General features: G+C 37.2%; 1 long non-coding RNA gene across 2 annotated transcripts; it reads left to right on the top strand.

Moving 5' to 3' along the window:
- The first annotated feature begins 7999 nt into the window (after positions 1–7999).
- On the top strand, positions 8000–17383 carry LOC105841074. Of its 2 annotated transcripts, XR_004963307.1 has the most exons (5): positions 8000–8171; positions 10034–10199; positions 10275–10663; positions 10754–10985; positions 16578–17383. It is a non-coding gene; the product is annotated as an uncharacterized LOC105841074 (long non-coding RNA). The 2 variants fall into 2 exon arrangements; XR_004963306.1 differs by lacking the exon at positions 16578–17383 and having other exon boundaries at positions 10754–11347.
- Positions 17384–19371: the final 1988 nt, after the last annotated feature.

The following is a 19371-nucleotide window of genomic DNA, read 5'->3' as shown; positions in this document are numbered from 1 at the left end:
GACCAAATGCGCACAGAGCGAAACGGACACAGTGCGAAACGGACACAGTAACAAACGGACACAGACCAAATGCGCACAGAGCGAAACGGACACAGTGCGAAACGGACACAGACCAAATGCGCACGGACCAAATGCACACGGACCAAATGCGCACACTGCACATACGCACACTGCACATGCGCACACTGCACGTGCGCACGGACCAAATGCAATCCATGTACATTGCAAGCAGAGTAAAGTCCACATAGGTTAGCGACTTGGACGGGGTGGGTACGGGAGGGGGACCGAAGGCCCCCCTTGCACCCCCCGTGTGTGTGTGTGTGTGTGTGTGTGTGTTGGTGCGTGCAAAGCATTCACTGCATCACATGGGTTTGCGACTTTTCGTGTATGCATTTGGTCTGTACGCATGTGCAGTGTGCGCATTTGGTCTGTGTCCGTTTCGCACTGTGTCCGTTTCGCTCTGTGCGCATTTGGTCCGTTTGTTACTGTGTCCGTTTCGCACTGTGTCCGTTTATTACTGTGTCCGTTTGGTTTGTGTCCGTTTATTACTGTGTCCGTTTCACTCAGCTTGCCGTTTATTACTGTGCGCATCTGGGACTCACTCACCAAAAACACGATTCAATTAGATAGAACTTTTTCTTATCTGATTCTATCTGATTTTTTGAGCAGGGTAGCCTAGGAACTTCGGTTGAATTCGGGTACGCTCGATAATATTCGACTAATAATTCGACATATGACTGCAAGAGGGAGAGAGAGAGAGCGAGAAAGAGAGAGAAAGAGAGCGCGAGCGAGAGAGAATATGACTGCAAGAGAGAGAGAGAGAGAGCGAGAGAGAGAGAAAGCGCGAGCGAGTGAGCGACGGACGATATAATGCCGAACATAGTCGAATCGCGACGGAACTGACCGAAGTTCCTAGCCTCTCCCCTTACCGCAAAAATCAGCTATCCCTCTTCGAAAGGCTGCGTCTACGTTAGTCTATGATCCAGACCTTTGAGTATGTAACGTCCCAGCGTCTGGAAAATTTTGTCCAAAATTTTTCTCGCGAAATTTGTCTGAATGCACGCGCGCTAAGTTACCTTACTCATTAATGCGTTTCTATGGCTCTTTCTTACTTTCGTTTAAGTCGTCATTATATAATAATGATTAAAATACTAAGCACCAACTTAATCGTACTTTAAAAAATTACGCGTACACATATATATATAATATATATCAAAACCATATATTACATATACGTATACTTTAGGTTATATCTAACATTATTTTAACTTTCTTATCAGTACGAACGCATAGGCAATCGGATCATTTAAAATTCTAAAAATTCTTACTCTCGTATTGCTTATGGGTTCGTCGAGGATTAATTAACTTTAAGATAAATAAGAACCGGATATTTATAAAGGCCCCCTGCACGTGCACCGTCGGATGATTAAAGAAACGATATCTAGTCAACTGAATCCTCAAAGACTCGAACCGAACGGTTCTAAAACAAATTTGCTATCAACACGACGGCGACAGGATGTCGCGCCTAAAGAAATACAATATGAAATTAATCCGCGTAATATCCGGACTGCGTGTCGGAAGATCAGGTGAACCATAACTAGGCATTTCACATAAACAGTCCGTAAGATATCCATTTCACGTTGGCGACGAGATGTCGCGCCCAGAAAATAAGATTGATAAAACGGCGGGATATTTGTTTGTGAAAGCGATCCTAACCGAAAAATATTCCGGATCAAATGATCCACGAAATCTTAGACGAGATATCTCTAATAAACATCCGCACACGTGCAGACGGTCTCACGCGCCTTATCAGCGGCCCCCGAAACTCGGTTCCCGCCAAGCCGCCGAATCACTCCCACTCTTACCGACTCTTGCGCTTCGCGCGTGTTCCCTACTTCCCTACTCCGGAGCGCTAGCGGCCGCTGAGCGCAGTGCCGATTTTGCTCGATCCCTTTGTCCGCGCCCTATTTAAATCCGCGCACAGAAGCCGGACTCGCACTTGTTAAGCACTTGTTCAGCATACTTATTCAGCGATTAGTTCAGTCACTAGTTCTCAGTCACGCGTCACTCTTTGAAATCTTCAAGTTACTGTGAATCTGCAACCTCTCTCGTATAGCTTCGCGGTCAACTCATTGTCACTTAGTCAAACTGTGCGTGCTCCTACAGACCGCCGTCATCAACACATCTCTGCGATCGACCACCTTCAACCGTCAAACTACAGCAACCATCCAATTGTTACTAGACCGAGCTATTGCTTCAAACTATATTATAACTCGTGAGTACTGATTAATTCTTGTTTACTTTCGCTCCCTAGAATATTTTCCGATATTTTCACAAATTGAACTGCGCCATATTATAAGGAATCCTTTCGATAGTAAGGACTATAAGAATTAATTGCCGATCCACTTCCAAATAATTGTGAAATAATTCCTCCAGGTACAACCCTCTCCCCTCCTTTGTGCCACGATGAACTCTACAACGCAACCTAAAGTGAGTAGGCTCAATAATTAAAACATCGTCGGTGAAATTGGAAAAGCCGGTATATTCGTGCTCTAACAAACGATAGATTCCGCTAGCGAGCGTTCTATCGCTTGCCAGCGATATAAGTTAACAAAACCGTAGATTCCGCTAGCGAGCGTTCTATCGCTTGCCAGCGATATAAGTCAACGAAACCGTAAATTCCGCTAGCGAGCGTTCAATCGCTCGCCCGCGAATTAAGTTAGTTACACAAGCACGAATATACTCGACGGCCCTAATTTCCCTTGACGTAGAAAAATGCTTAACTAAGCGTTTAATCGCTTTTGTTTGTAGACCATTAAGAAGAATCGTCACCGCGCCGGAAAGAGGAAGAGAGAACGGATACTTAAAGCCCAACAAAAAGTTCTAGAGCGGGCTTTCAAGGAAATCGAGAGCTTCGTGGGCTACCCGCTGCAACACATCCCCCTTCCTCTTCCAGTCACAGACGCTCCGCCAGGAAGAGCAATCTCTTCCATCGACCTTTCCCAAGAGGACACCGTCCCTCTGGAAAGTTATAACCAATTAACATCCAGCGCGCCTGAGATAATCACGCTCAGCGACTCCGACGACGATTCCCCAGAGCTAGAACCTTTAGACGCAACAGCAAAATACAATAGCGATACAATAGCACAAATCATCATATTTCCGCCCGAAAATTAAGCGATACTTGTAATAATTCATACTATACGTTATTTTATTAATAAATAAATAAATAAATATATATATATATATATAACCAGATTTCTCATACTAAGGCTGTGTTCCAAAATTCGCTGCCAGTACTGAAAATCTATAGTCCACGTTACACATACTATAAATTTTCAGTATTGGCAGTGAATTTTGAAACACAGCCTAAATCTTAACTAACCTAAATCAAAGTCACACTAACCAAACCCCACAAGGTTTTCCATCGGCAACAAGCTCTCGCCATACCCGGGTAGAGTCCGTGTAAGCGGGCTGCCCGAAATTCAAAAGGAGAACTCCCGCGTCGGTCAGGCGACCGAGGCGTCGCGATGCACACATTAAGAAGAAATATCCCCAGAACCAGACGTTACAAGTGTACACAGAGCATACTGGTCACTTTTCATAAAAAGGTAAATGGGATCGAGATGAACATAAAAGTTCAATATTGTTGTGGGTTTGGTCTGCTAATAATCGAGATATAAATTTTTTAAATTATGCGAATGAGAGCGCGCCTTGCGCGCCGAAGGAAGAACTCGAGCCGCTCGAGCCATAACACGGCCTACTGTTTCAAGCATTGGCTGCCGGCGGCGGCGGGGGAAAGAAGGAGAAGCGTGGCGTCGTCGCCGTTCCCACGTCTCGCCGCACCGCGCCTAAGCTCGCGTCGATGGCTGCTACGCACACTCGCGATTACATGACGAGATTATAAATTATTAATAAAAATAGGACAAATTTAAATCGTAATAAACTTTTGTAAATAAGAAAGTCGAAAGAGAGAAAGCGATGGAAGCGTATGGAACTTGCAAATAATATAATATTTGCATCAAATTCTCTCATCGTTTTTTATGGAATATTAAATTAACGAAGATTTATCACGATTGATTCTTTATACATTCTCCTTTCGTAACCATCTTATTAGAAAATTACGAAATGCACGAAATACTATCCCTAATATGCACTCTTTGTAAAATAGCACGATAAAAAATTGTTGTGAGTGCGCGACACTCACACAAACTTTACTTGCAATAACGATAAGGGTGTCGAGTGACACCTCGCGCGATATCACCGTCCGGCCTTGCTACCGGGCATCGCACCGGCCTTCACACCGGACATCGCACCGGGCAACATATCCGGTTACTACTCATTTTGCCACCCGAAATCTCCTGATTTCCGGTGGAATGCGTCTAGCTAGCAATTGCTGGCTAAGCTAGTGCACGGGACAAAGGCCCGTGACCGCGAGTGACATCCCTTGGTAACAAGCCAAAAAGCTGAGTATATAAAGGCCCGCGGAAAGAGAACGAGCGGGCTCATAATTAATAAGAATAGCGACGAGTCTATGTCGCTCGTCGAATCTACAAGCTGTACTTAGCTATACATCTTTCGGGTTCGCTAAAGATATTGTAGAGAAAAGAACAAATATATATCTCTTGTTATCAACTCTCGGCGTTATCTTTTGGAAACCTGATCCCGAGGAGTCATCGGCAGCGATCCCGCACTGTATCCCGAAACAAGGGATACAACAAAATATTCACGTTTGATCTAACGACTTCAGGATAAATTATTCGATGCAACTTCTACGGTAATTATAGGTAATTAGAGATCAATGTTATGTCAAGTATCGTTAGTATGGTTAACTAGAAATGATTTTCTCTTGTATATGATAGAGAACTTCGAATTTCTTCTATCGTTAATACATTATAAGTCACTGAAAATCTGTTGTAATTAATAATGCAATTAAAGGTAGAAGAAACTCTGAATTCTTTTATTCATTATTGAATTTTTTATTTAGTCTTGATTCGTATGTAAAATTGAACTTTGTACTTTTATACTTTGTAATTTAGCAGGAATATCTTTCCCTCTAAAGTATTTACAGAAACACGATAAACGTCATTTTCAACAACAGTTCCAATCAATATTATTAGAGTTTCATTAAATGTCATAAAATTTTTTTAAGAAGATTACTATTTTTTAACATTTTTAACATTAAACACGATATGACACTCAGAAAGAAAGTATCGTGCTGATTATTTATCGCAGTTTTAGTAATAATTTTTGATAATTTTTTTTCGATCGTGTGTAACACTAAAAATATAAAGAAATGATAATTGTTAAAATTTTATTCAAATTACACGTAATGAAAGTAGAATAGTACAAACTAAAGATGTTGTTAAACATGGTAATATTTATTGTATTTGTGTACTACGTAGTGCTTGAGAGGGAAAGAGGGAGAGAGAGAGAGAGAGAGAGAGAGAAGAGAGAGAGAGAGAGAGAGAGAGAGAAGAGAGAAGGAGAGAGAGAGAGAGAGAGAGAGAGAGAGAGAGAGGAGAGAGAGAGAGAGAGAGAGAGAGAGAGAGAGGAGAGAGAGAGATCGAAGAGAGAGAGAGCGAGTGCGAGAGAGCGAGAGAGATATGAGAGTCTCGAGAGTAGCGTAGATAGCGATATAGTAGCGATACTTAGATAGTATGATAGATAGAAAGAGAGATAGGAGAGGTTATTACGAGGAGCGATCTGCGATACCTAGAGCGATATAGAGGCTATAGATGAGAGAGAGGAGGAAGTAAAGAGGAAGGGAGAGAGAGGTGTCATACTAAAATGCGCGAAATACTTATCCATAGTATGTTATACTCTTTGTAATAACACAGAAAAATATTCCTCTTGATGTAACGATTTCATGATAGCTTAGGCGCGATGCTACGATAATTATGCTTAAAAATTAATGTTTAATATCATGTATTGTTAACACAACGAAGGATTTTCTTTTATAACCATAGAAAACTTACAGTTTCTTCTACCTTTAATTGCATTATTAATTACGACAGATTTTCAGTGACTTATAATGTATTAACGATAGAAGAAATTCGAAGTTCTCTATCATATACAAGAGAAAATCATTTCTAGTTAACCATACTAACGATACTTGACATAACATTGATCTCTAATTACCTATAATTACCGTAGAAGTTGCATCGAATAATTTATCCTGAAGTCGTTAGATCAAACGTGAATATTTTTCTATCATGTTATTTTACAAAGAGTGCATATTAGGGATAGTATTTCGTGCATTTCGTAATTTTCTAATAAGATGGTTACGAAAGGAGAATGTATAAAGAATCAATTGTGATAAATCTTCGTTAATTTAATATTCCATAAAAAACGATGAGAGAATTTGATGCGGCAAATATTATATTATTTGCAGGTTCCATACGTTTCCATCGCTTTCTCTCTTTCGACTTTCTTATTTACAAAAGTTTATTACGATTTAAATTTGTCCTATTTTTATTAATAATTTATAATCTCGTCATGTAATCGCGAGTGTGTGTAGCAGCCATCGACACGAGCTTAGGCGCGGTGCGGCGAGACGTGGGAACGGCGACGACGCCATGCTTCTCCTTCTTTCTCCCGCCGCCGCCGGCACCCAATGCTTGAAACAGTAGGCCGTGCTATGGCTCGAGCGGCTCGAGCCCTTCCTTCGGCGCGCAAGGCGCGCTCTCATTCGCATAATTTAAAAAATTTATATCTCGATTATTAGCAGACCAAACCCACAATAATATTGAACTTTTATATTCATTTCGATCCCATCTGCCTTTTTATGAACAGTGACCAGTATGCTCTGGGACTCCTATATACATGGAGAAGGAATTGCTATGGTTTCATGTAGACCGAAAGTGTGTTCAAGATCTGTGCGAGAGAGAAAGGTATATCATGATACTCGCTTTCTTTACGCATGCGTTAATATCATTTACCGGAGTGAGTCCCAGATGCGCACAGTAATAAACGGACACAGCAAGCTGAGTGAAACGGACACAGACTAAACGGACACAGTGCGAAACGGACACAGTAACAAACGGACACAGTGCGAAACGGACACAGTAACAAACGGACACAGACCAAATGCGCACAGAGCGAAACGGACACAGTGCGATACGGACACAGACCAAATGCGCACAGAGCGAAACGGACACAGACCAAATGCGCACACTGCACATGCGCACGGACCAAATGCATACACGAAAAGTCGCAAACCCATGTGATGCAGTGAATGCTTTGCACGCACGCACACACACACACACACACACACACACACACACACACACACACACACACACACACACACACACACGGGGGGGTGCAAGGGGGGCCTTCGGTCCCCTCCCGCACCCACCTCGTCCAAGTCGCTAACCTATGTAGACTTTACTCTGCTTGCAATGTACATGGATTGCATTTGGTCCGTGCGCACGTGCAGTGTGCGCATTTGGTCCGTGTGCATTTGATCCGTGTCCGTTTCGCACTGTGTCCGTTTCGCTCTGTGCACATTTGGTCTGTGTCCGTTTGTTACTGTGTCCGTTTCGCACTGTGTCCGTTTTGCTCTGTGCGCATTTGGTTTGTGTCCGTTTGTTACTGTGTCCGTTTATTACTGTGTCCGTTTGGTCTGTGTCCGTTTGTTACTGTGTCCGTTTCACTCAGTCTGCTGTCCGTTTATTACTATGCGCATCTGGGACGCTTCCATTTACCGTAATTTCAACATTTCATGTGCACTTCTTGTGCTCTTCTTATGCACTTTTGTACTTAATTACGAATTGTATGTGTGTTTGAAAAATGCAATGCCAGTCATTGTACATATAGCGTTTGACGCATGCGTAGAGAGAGCAAGTATCATGATATACCTTTCTCTCTCGCATAGATCTTGGACACACTTTCAGTGCAAAGACCCAGACAGACAAAACGAACAAGGCTTATGTCTGTGGGTGCGATCAAGGTCTGTGGATGAACAACGGAAGGGGAAGGAAGGTCTTCGCATGGCGCCATTTTGGGGTCACGAAGTATGTGTGAGTGTGTGTTGTACGAAAAGAGTGAGTGAATAGTAGTATAATGCCAGGCTGTTGTGCGGAAAATTGTCGCAATCGTGCTGAACAAGGATTTTGTCTTTTTAGATTTCCTGCTGACGAAAAACGCAAACAAATTTGGATTCAACAGTATGTTAAATATCCAAACAGAGAATCGAGGTTATGTGAGGTATTACCCAGATAGCCAAATGCAGCGAGTTTGCTGTCAAATCGCCAACAATCGTTGAAGCAACTAATTTTGACAAACTTAGAACAAGGTGCGTCAGCATTATGTCTGTCGAACTGAACTCACGTGAATTCTAATTCTAACAACGGTAAATTGATTGCAATATGTCAGCATCAATTTGTTACTCGCAAAAAAGTGATTTGTGACAGCAACTTGACGACAACTCGTGTTGTCAATTTGCCATCCGTGATTAACAGCGTATTGACAGCAAATTGACAACAACATATGTCAAATAATGAATGCTCATATGCTGATAATATACTCACATCTGGCATTGCCTAATAAAACTTCTGCGGTCATCCATCTAACTCTGAACCGCCGTCGACACTGCTTGACTTCGAAGATCGTACGCAACCTAGCACTTCGCAATGATCCATGACACTTGATGCTCATGAATACATATTTGTTATAGATAAGTTCAATAGATGTCAGAAACATAAAACGTATAGTTAAATAATATTTATAAATATAAATTTAAAGTTTTTTACTGCTTTTTACATATGCGAAATAACATGTAGAATAACTTATAAAAATATGGTTTTGTTGTGTTTTTTTGATAAAGCTGAATTATATCCCAGACAGCACACAATATTTATACAATATTTACAAAATGTTTATAATATTTATTTGAATATTTTATAAATATTTATCCAAATATTTTATAAATATTTTTGTGGTTTTAAATTTGACAGATCATAAAGATTTATCATAAATATTATAAAAATATTTATGAAATATTTACAAATATTTACAAAATATTACTTGTACATATCTTACTACCTGGGATATGTATAAAAAATTATTTTATTTTACATTTTATTTCTATTATAAATCATCGATAAAGTATCTTTTATATAATAATGAATAATATGTTGCTAATTTTATTCATGTTTATCTTTTATTTTGTAACTATGTTTATGTGTAATATGATTAATAAAGTTATAATTAAATTTATATATATATATATATATTATGTCATAGTCTACCTGGTTTACCTGGGATAATATATATTTACAAGTATGTATAATTATAAAAATTAATATCTATATATTAATTATATTTAAATTTCAAAAATATAGACGTCTTTTTATTGAAAAGTTGTCGTAAACGTGTGACAAGTTTATATTGTCAGCAATTTGTAAACAATAAGCTACAATTAAAAAACTTCATAGTTTGAAGGCATATATGCAATAACAAATGAAAATTATTATATATGTGTTTTGTTGCTGTCACGTTTCCATCATGATGCTCAAGATATAATCATTCATTCGATTGAATCATTCATTGCCGTCATGTTGCTGTCATGTAGACAACATAATATACGAGTATTGCGAACTGTTTGCTCGGAAAATTTCGCCAACTATTTGTATGTATAAGCAGACATATTGCTGTATTCGTAACGTGTTCTACTTTGATGTTAGCAAATATATAGCAAATATCTAGCAACACGTTTTGTGCATTAGTTTCTTTAAAATGCTTAATCACGCTTGGCTATCTGGGTATTGAATCTGAGTAAATAATTTTAATACGATTATTTAATTATAAAACATAATACAGAACTGTAAAAAATATCAAAAATTATTTAATATCAATTTTGTTGAATTAAATAAGATAGAATAAGATATAATAAATAAGATATAATAGTTATCGAGGTTTATATAGCAAGTTTATTATTGATATATTAAGTTTTAAAATTGTATAGTTGAATATTTGGAGTATCCTTGGCAAATAAAATAAATAGGAAATAAATTTGTTGTCATTGCAGTTTCATTTTGATGATTCTTAATTTGAAAATAAACGACAGGATGGATGACGTAAGTTAAAACCTAATGCCATTTTTACAATTTTTACAAATAAAAGCATTAATGACGTTTTACAAGATGAAACTGAATCTTCTATAAGTGTTTTGCCTGAAGAAAATGTAATTGATCGTGAGTGGCAAATATCGTCTTAGTTTTTTATTTTGTCATTTCTAATATCTTAATCTTTTTAATCTTTTTTTATAGAAATAAATATTCAGCATAATAATCAATCTGTGCATGTAGATGCTAAAACTCAAACTGAAGTATATAACAATGCTGCATTTAATACTATACAATTTTTTGATGAAGAATCTTTGATGGAACAATCAAACAAGCAAATGAAATTAAATATTTAAAAAAGATATTAGCTGAAACAATAAAAAAAAAATGAACTTGCATTAAAATTTAAAAAAGAATAACTGTTAAGATTAAACCACAACAAAGTACACAAAAATTATAAAAACAAATATGTAGTATTGTTAAAAAGAGTAAAAAAATATCATTTCTGAAAGACTTTGAATTACGGTTAACTAATCGATGATCAAATTGGTCTCCATAATGCTTGAAATTGGCTATGCAAATAAGATATGCTGGTAAGTAATTAATTTTTTTAGTAATTATTTATTAATAAAAAATGACATTAAATAATGAATTTTTATGACTTATTATTTTTTGGTTTTCAGTTGGATGGAAAGCATATTCATTTTTAAAGAAGAATTTGGAATTACCGTTGCCATTCTATTCCACTTTATGTAGACATATTGCTCAACTAGATTTTAGTCCTGGCGTACTAAAAGATGTGATTTCTTTAATGAAAAAAAAAAGAAACTCACGCATCTTCACATCAATCAGACTGTGTACTTTTAATGGACGAAATGGATATTTCAAAAGCATTGGAATATGATGTCAGCACAGGTAATACAAAGCATTAAATAAATATAGATGTACATTAATAAAATGTACATTATACAAATGTAATTAAATAAATGTACATCGTAAGGGTTATATGACATTTATGGCAGATTGGGAAACAACCAACACATGATGAGCATCATAAAGAATGAGTTATAATTTGTGAAAACAAATATTTATAAAATAAGTAAAACAAATGATGCATTAATTGAATTTTAATAAAACCATTAAATTACTGTAAACTGATGTTGTAATATTGTTACGTTAATTAACCAAACTAATGTGCTAAAGTAAATAAGTGCTTTCCATAATTAACTTGTTGAAAATAAATATTTATTTTATTTTACATATAAATCGAGCACTCACTATTTTATTTTACAAATATAAATCGAATTACATTTCTCTATTTTATTTATATTTTATACTGATAATATATCACTTTCCATAATTAATTTTATATAATTAAATATTGAAAATAAATTAATTATACTCACATATAATTTTCATATTTCTATATATATTTATTTCACATAATCCTTGCCTTTCGGCTTAGGATGGCTTCCAGTTTTTCAAATTTTCAAATTTTATACAATTGTGTGTGTGAGTTTGTGCGTGTGTGTGTGCGTTTTATGTTTGTATGTGTGTGTGTGGTGCTGTTAATATGCTAGAATATAGTATAATATCCTTACTCTAGGTAACTATATATCTAAATCACAGTATAAAACTTTGGTGTAGTAGCTGCCTGATTCTCCATGAATAACTTGTGTTAAATTGAATTAAGATAATGAGCTTAAATAAAATAAACATAAGACAAAAGATAACATAAAAGATAAAAATGAATATAAAGTGTTGACTCAAACTTAGATTTAGATTTAGATTAAATTAAATTGAATTGAATTATTGTATTATAACTGAATTTAGTGCTGGAACTTTGAACCGTTCGACTTTTCCAAAACGGATTCCTTCCGAAACAGTGCGTATAACGGTTGAGGCTCACTCAGGCTGTGGCTCACTTGAGGTTGTTCTCACCCCTCCTTTCACTCCTTCTTCTCTTTCTTCTTTCTTTCTCCATTAATCCTTTTCATCTCCTCCAGACCCCTGCCATCCTCGTTCAACAATTCCCGAACCTGAATGTCGCTCCTTGTTGCAAGGCATGTCCGAATTATGTGTTCCAGGGTCTCCACCTCTTCTCCGCATAATCTGCAAGCCTTGTCCTCTTCCCCCTTCCAGTGTTGGTTTCCTTTGCATTCGTTTCCGCATCTGTATCTTGCTATTAGACGTCTCTCCTTTCTTTTCTTTTTCCCTCTTAGGTATTCCGGCATTTTCTCTGTTGTAATCTCTTTATCTGTTATATTGTACTTCGATTCGGCAATCTTCTTCCTTCTCTCTTCTCTCTCCTTGTCCTCGATCCTCATCAGAATTGTTTTTATTTGATCTTCGTTTCTTGTCTCTCTCTCTTTCCTTACCTCCCTCTCCATCCCTATTCCTCTAAAAAATGTGCTTCTCGCTGCCTCCCACTTGCTTTCCTCTCTTGCTACTCTTTCTCTGTCCAGGTCCTTGATGCATTCTGCCACTAATTTCTTCTCGCTGTTCCTTGCTTTTTCTTCATATTTTAACGCTCTTTTCAGTGCTTCTATTCTTATTTCTTTCATCTTTGTTTCCTCTTTCAGAATGTAGTTCGGTGTTGTTGTGTCTAAACCTAAAACCCATTTGGTGTACTTCCTTTTTATCCTGTCTAATCTCGCTTCATTTGTCCAGCCCCAGATCTCCGCTCCGTACAACGCAATACTTCCCACCAAAGCTTCGAACATCTTGACTCTTCTGGCGTAGTCGTCCTTGAATAACCTTTCTCCTATGCTCCACGTCTTCTTCATTGCCACTGTTGCTCTCTTGTACCTTTCCACGATGTGTTTCTCCGTGCCTCCGTTTTTCTGCAATATATATCCTAAATATTTTATTTCCTTGACTTCCTCGATGCTTTGGTCTCCCCACCTCCATTCCCTTTTCTTCTTCCTTCCTCTTCCATCCTCGAATACTAGTATCTTCGACTTTTCTGTGCTGAGTAACATATTTTTCTTCTCTAAGTATCTCTTAAAACGATTTATCATTCCTTTTAGTTCTTCTTCGCTTTTCGCTACTAGTACCATGTTATCCGCATATGAAATTGTCCAGAATTTTTCTCTTCCTACTGTTACACCTCCTACCTGTTCCTTCTTCATCTCCTCTTCTAAGTCCATAACATATATATTAAACAGTGTAGGGCTCATCGGGCATCCCTGTCGTACCCCTCTCTCCGTCCAAAAATCTTCCGTCCTTCTCTCTCCTATTCTTACCGTGTTCTTCGTTTCCCTATAGGATTCCATGACTCTTCTCCTTAGATGGTCGTCCACTCCTATATGCTTCACCATTCGATTCAACTCCTGCCTATCTACTCTATCGAATGCCGCTTTCAGATCCGCGAAAAACGCAAAAACTTTCCCTCTCTTTCTGCTTAATTCCTTGTTTACGACATAGTTTAGCACGTATATCGCATCTACCGTCCCTCTTCCTTTCCTAAAACCGAATTGAGTTTCTCGAAGTTTTTCCTCTGTTGCCTCCATCAACCTGTTGTTCAAAATACTAGCATACATCTTATAAGCTGTGTTCAAAAGTGTTACTCCTCTGTAATTACCAACTTCACTCTTATCTCCTTTTTTAAAAATCGGACAGATTATCCCTTTGTTCCAGTCTCCTGGTAACTTTCCGTGTTTCCATACTCCATTCAACAGTCTTACAAGCACCTCTCCTACTTCTCCTGGCACATACTTCCACGCCTCGTTCTCTATGCCGTCTTCCCCTGGGGCTTTCCCCAACTTTAGCTCCCTCCATTGGATATACAATTCTTCGGTCGTTAGTTCTGTTGCCTCTTCCTCTAGGTTCTCTTCCCCTACATCTCTCCTGTTCTCCTCTTCTTCCTGATGCCAGGTCATCTTTTCTTCTTTCCCTCCAAGTAGATCCATGAAGTGTTTTTTCCAGTTTCCCAGCTCTATTTCTTCGTCTATGCCTTCTCTCTTCTTTCTATATCTATTTATGTGTTTCCATGCCTCTTTTTCTGTGCTGATGTTCTTCAATTTCCACTCCTCTTCTATCTCGTGTCTTTCCTTTTCATCTTTGCACCATTCTTTATATTGTTTCCTTTTCTGTATATAATCTTCTCGACTGATCTTTCCTTTTTTCATTCTTCTCATCATCGCTCTTAAATATCTCTTCTCTCTCTTCCATTCCTTACTGTGCCATACTTTCTTTCCGAGTTTCCATTTCCCTCTCTTCTTTTTGTGCTTCGTGATTGAACTTTTCACCTTTGTCTTCAATTCCTGCCAAATTTTTTCGATCTCATTTTGTTCACAAGTCCATCCTTCGCAGCGTTCTCTGTATTGCATTCTTCCTTCTTCACTCCAGTCACTCACCTCGATAAATTCCGTCTCCTCTTCTCTTTTACTCGACTGTATGATCGATCCTTCTAATTCCACTTCTAGAGGCACGTGGTCTGACTCCGTCCTGTCTCCTTCTACGACTATCTTGATGTCCTCTTCCGCCTTTTCATTTGCAATTACATAATCCACAACTGAAGTTCCGACTTCCCCGATATAAGTCCAGTCTCCTTCCTTGTTATAGCTTCCATTAAGAATCATCCATCCTCTCTCCACAATTTTGCTTATTAACAATCGTCCCTCTCTATTAATCACTTTGTCCCTTGATTCCCTCGATGTTCTTGTCTTTCCTTCTTCTTCTCTAATTGGACCTCCTTCTCTTCCAGTCCTTGCATTGCAGTCTCCTCCTATCATTAAGAACTCTTCCTCTTCTTCTTGAATTAATTCCGTTAAAGCATCCATAGTTTCTTCTATGTCCTGGCTGTATACCGTGACAATTCTCCATCTGTTTCCGTTGTGAATCAGTTTATTCTCCGCTATTCCATAACCTAGCTTTCTGAAAATATTATCCTTTACGCTCTTATTTACCGCTGTAATTATACCTCCTCTGGCTCTCCCTTTCTTGTGCTCTCTCCTTGCCGGTATACAATTCCACCTGAATTTATTTGGCAGCTTATCTTTTATTCTCCTCCATCCTTCCTCTTCAATCCATGTCTCTGTTAAGCCTAAAACGTCGAATTCCTCTAAGTATTCCCACGTATCCTCATTTAAGTGTGATAGACCCGCAACATTCCAAAAACATAATCGTAATCCTCCTCCTCTCTTCTCCTTCTCTCCCTTGACTTCTTCTCATTCATTCCTTCTTCCTTCCTCGATTTCCTTCTTCTTATCGTTCCACTTGTAAACCTGGTCTCCGATCATTAATTTCATATATCCTACCTTTACCTTTCGTCCTTTTTCTCTTTCCGATCTAGCTCTCTCTCTCAATTTCCTCTGAATTCCCCTTTCCTCCTTTGTTAGGTCGTCTTCTATCCAAATTCCTTGCCTTAACTCTTTTTTCCTGACCATAATCTCTCTTTTCTGCTCCCGGTTTTCTAGGCTAGCAATTACAATATCTTTTTCTTTTATTCTTGTCCTAAAAGCCTTTTCTACTCCTACCTCCACTTTTAAATTTTCTTTTATGAATTTACTCACCTCTTCTTCTACTCTTTCATTTTTCCAACTTACTCCTTTTATGACTATGTTTCTCCTCCGTGCTTCTCTCTCTTTCCTCTCGTTTGTCTTCTCTAGCTCTTCTATCCTTTGCACGAGCTCTTCTTTCTCCCTTTTCCACTCGATCTTCTCTCTTTCTCTCTCCGCTTCTCTTAATCTCCTCTCTTCCTCCATTTCCTTCCTGATTTTTTCCAGTTGATCTTCCAAGCTCTCCATTATACTCTCTTTCAATTTTTCCATCTGATTTCTCATATATTCCATTTCCTTGATTATTCTCTCCATGTGGCTCGAGTTTCCCTCCTCGCCGCTTATCCATTTGTCCAGCTTGGCCTTGCTATCCTGTAGGGCCTTGCTCCTACTTACCGGTGGCGCCATCTCTTCGTTTCACCTTTCACTACTATGTCTCCTCCTTTACCGGTGATCCTGCCTCTCTTTCCAGGACTCTTAACCTCACTTCGTCTGTGCTTGCTTTATCTGTGTTTATCTTCTCGCCCCTGTCTTAGAACTATTTCTCTTCTTTCCTTCGTTTTTCGCTTCTCCTTGGCTTTCTTCCTGATTCTTCTCTATGTCCTGTACTCACTTCTTTCGCTACGATTTGGCTACTGAAACGCTGCCGCTTTCTGCGAGACTTTCACACTCCGCCATATCCCAACCGGAAGTCCCATATTTCTATATATTAATATTAATAATAAATAATTTTATTAAATTATGTATAATTATTACATACATTTATAATTATAAAATTATATATATGTATATATATATATATATATATATATATATATATATATATATATGTACATGTATGAATATATTTATAATCATAAAATTATATATATATATGAATATATGTACATTTATGAATATATTCGTTCAAGAATACACATATGTCTTCTCATTAACTTATTAATTTCTTGAATTTTTTAATTTCTCTTAAAAATTTAATTTCTCTATGTTTATTTGGTTGTTTTAGGATCTTTTTTTGGTCAAACAACATATAAAGAAGATACACAGACGTTAAGTTCAAATGTGATTGTTTTTATGCTAAGAGGATTAAATGACAATTGGAAACAAGTTATTGCGTGACATCTTACAACGAAAACCTCAGATGAAAAAGTCATGTGTGATGTCATTTTAGAAATAATTAGCTAGAGATAGAAAAAGTAGGTTACAAAGTACATGATCTTGTCTCAGATATAGGACCAAAAAACTAAGCTATATGGCGAAGATTAGGTATGAAAGTGGGCAAACATAACTATACATCTTTCATACCTCATCCTATACGATCGCATGAATTTTTCTACATATTTCCCGATGTTCCTCATTTATTGAAAAATTTACGGTCAGCTTTAATAAATAATCTTATTATAAAAGTAGATTTAATGATTGTGCAATCTAAAGGATTACCTTGTAATGAAATTCGGTTTCGATATCTTGAGCAATTAGAAGAAATCCAAAGACGTTATGAATTAAAACTTGTGCCAAAAATCACTGTAGATAGCTTGAAACCGTCGAATTTTAATAAAATGAATGTTGCAGCCGCAGCTCATATATTTAGTGAAAGAACAGCAGCTGCTTTAGAAACTTTAGTGCAATTACAAATTATGGAACGAGATGCGTTAACTACAGCTTGGTTTTTGAGAACAGTCAGATCCTTGACTGTTCTCAAGGTTTGATGTTATGAATGGTAGATGTCAAAAGAATGCAATTACGCTAGGAAATAAACAGAAAAAAGTCAATTATTGATAATTTCTTATATTTAATTGAGCATATTGTTATTGGAGGAGCTTGGAAGCCAGTTCAAACTGGTATCAAGATATCAGTTTTAAATTCAATATGTCTTATAGATGAACTTTTTAAAGATAATTATCATTATTTTTTTACCTCTCGTTTAAATGAAGATGCTTTGGAAAACTTATTTTCCACATTGCGAATTGTATCTCCATTTTATAGAGTTATCTTTGCTGCTAGATCCTTGCGGGTATTCTAATTTTTTATTGTTATTGCGTCTGGGAAAGTGATAAATAAGCGGTATATTATTGTTATCTTGTATCAATCCTTTTTCATCTAGATATTCTAGATATAAAAAACCTTCCGGTGGAATAAAACCTGATGAAAGCATTTTAATATAATGGGTTCGGGTATAGGGCGCCGTAAATTAAGCTATTATGAAAGATTTTGCTTGCTTGTAGAAAGTGTTCACGGATGAGATAAATTAAATTGTCTATTCTAGGTATATTTGCTTTGTTGTTTTTTACTGTTAACGAATTTTATATAGTCTGATTCTTCGGTTCTGTTTATGTTCAAGCATGCTCGTAAACACTTTCTTTCTAGCACTCTGATTTTCTCCATGATAGCTGCATTAATATTGAACCAAATGAGCCATAGGTTATTAATGGTCTTATTGGTAATTGATAGCAAATTATCTTAACATCTGGATTTAGGTGTCTAGAAAAGAATAATTTTCTGAGGAATATAAAAGTCTTGGCTGCTTTTGAGATCTGTGTTTCCATATGTTCTTTATAATGCAGTCTCTCATCGAGATAAACGCCTAAGTATCTAACGGTCTTTTTGTGAGGTATCGATTGTTCGATGTTGTTTTTCGGTGCGCTTTTAATTGCAAATTTTTTATGTTTTCTGACTACTCTGTTTGCGTATGTTAATGCCGGTCTAAATAGTATGGTTTTGCATTTTTCTATATTAATCTTTAACTTCCATGTTTCATAATAACTCTGTAGTTTACGAAATATATCTTGTAATTTGTCTTGTATTACGGTCGGCCAATTATCCGATACATAAACTATTAGATCATCCGCATACGCAATGGGGATTTTCTGGTTTGTTTAGTTCGAATAATTTAAGCATATCACTAGTGTATATATTAAATAGTATCGGGGAATTAATCGTACCCTGTTGTAAGCCATTTTTTAATATATATTTTCTTTTTGAGAATGTTTCGGCACTATTGGTTATTAATGTTCTATTTGTAATTATTGAGTATATTAATTTTATTAAGTTGCTCGGAAATTATTTCTTTATTAATTTGAAAATTAAGCCGTCTATTCAAACTGTGTCAAAAGCTTTTTCTAAGTCTATGAGCTCCCAAGCATTTATTACTGTTAAAGACCCAGTTTATATCCGATGTTAATTTATTAATTGCGTGTATTGTGGAATGACTTTTACGGAAGCCAAATTGACATTCAGGAATTATATCATTCTTTGTGCAAAAATATGATATCTGATCGTTTATGATGCTTTCGAATATTTTACCAATGTTAGGCAATAAGCTTATTGGTCTGTAGCTTGAAGGTTTATTTTTATCTTTGCCCTTTTTAGGAAGAGCCACTACTTTCGCTGTTTTCCATTCTTCTGGGAAAATTCTATAGTTAAGTAGGTTATTGAATAATATCGTATAGTTATATATCAAAATATCCGGAATATTCTTAAGAGCTATATTAGGTATATTATCGGGAGCGTCCTAAATGCGCACAGTAATAAACGGACACAGCAGGCTGAGTGAAACGGACACAGTAACAAACGGACACAGTAATAAACGGACACAGTGCGAAACGGACACAGTAACAAATGGACACAGTGCGAAACGGACACAGTAACAAACGGACACAGACCAAATGCACACAGAGCAAAACGGACACAGACCAAATGCGCACGGACCAAATGCACACGGACATGCGCACACTGCACGTGCGCACGGACCAAATGCAATCCATGTACATTGCAGAGTAAAGTCCACATAGGTTAGCGAC

This window comes from Monomorium pharaonis, chromosome 5 (genome assembly GCF_013373865.1).
Source record: "Monomorium pharaonis isolate MP-MQ-018 chromosome 5, ASM1337386v2, whole genome shotgun sequence".
Classification (NCBI taxonomy): domain Eukaryota; kingdom Metazoa; phylum Arthropoda; class Insecta; order Hymenoptera; family Formicidae; genus Monomorium; species Monomorium pharaonis.
Note: the sequence above shows the minus strand (reverse complement) of the source record. Positions and strands in the feature narration are given on the sequence as shown.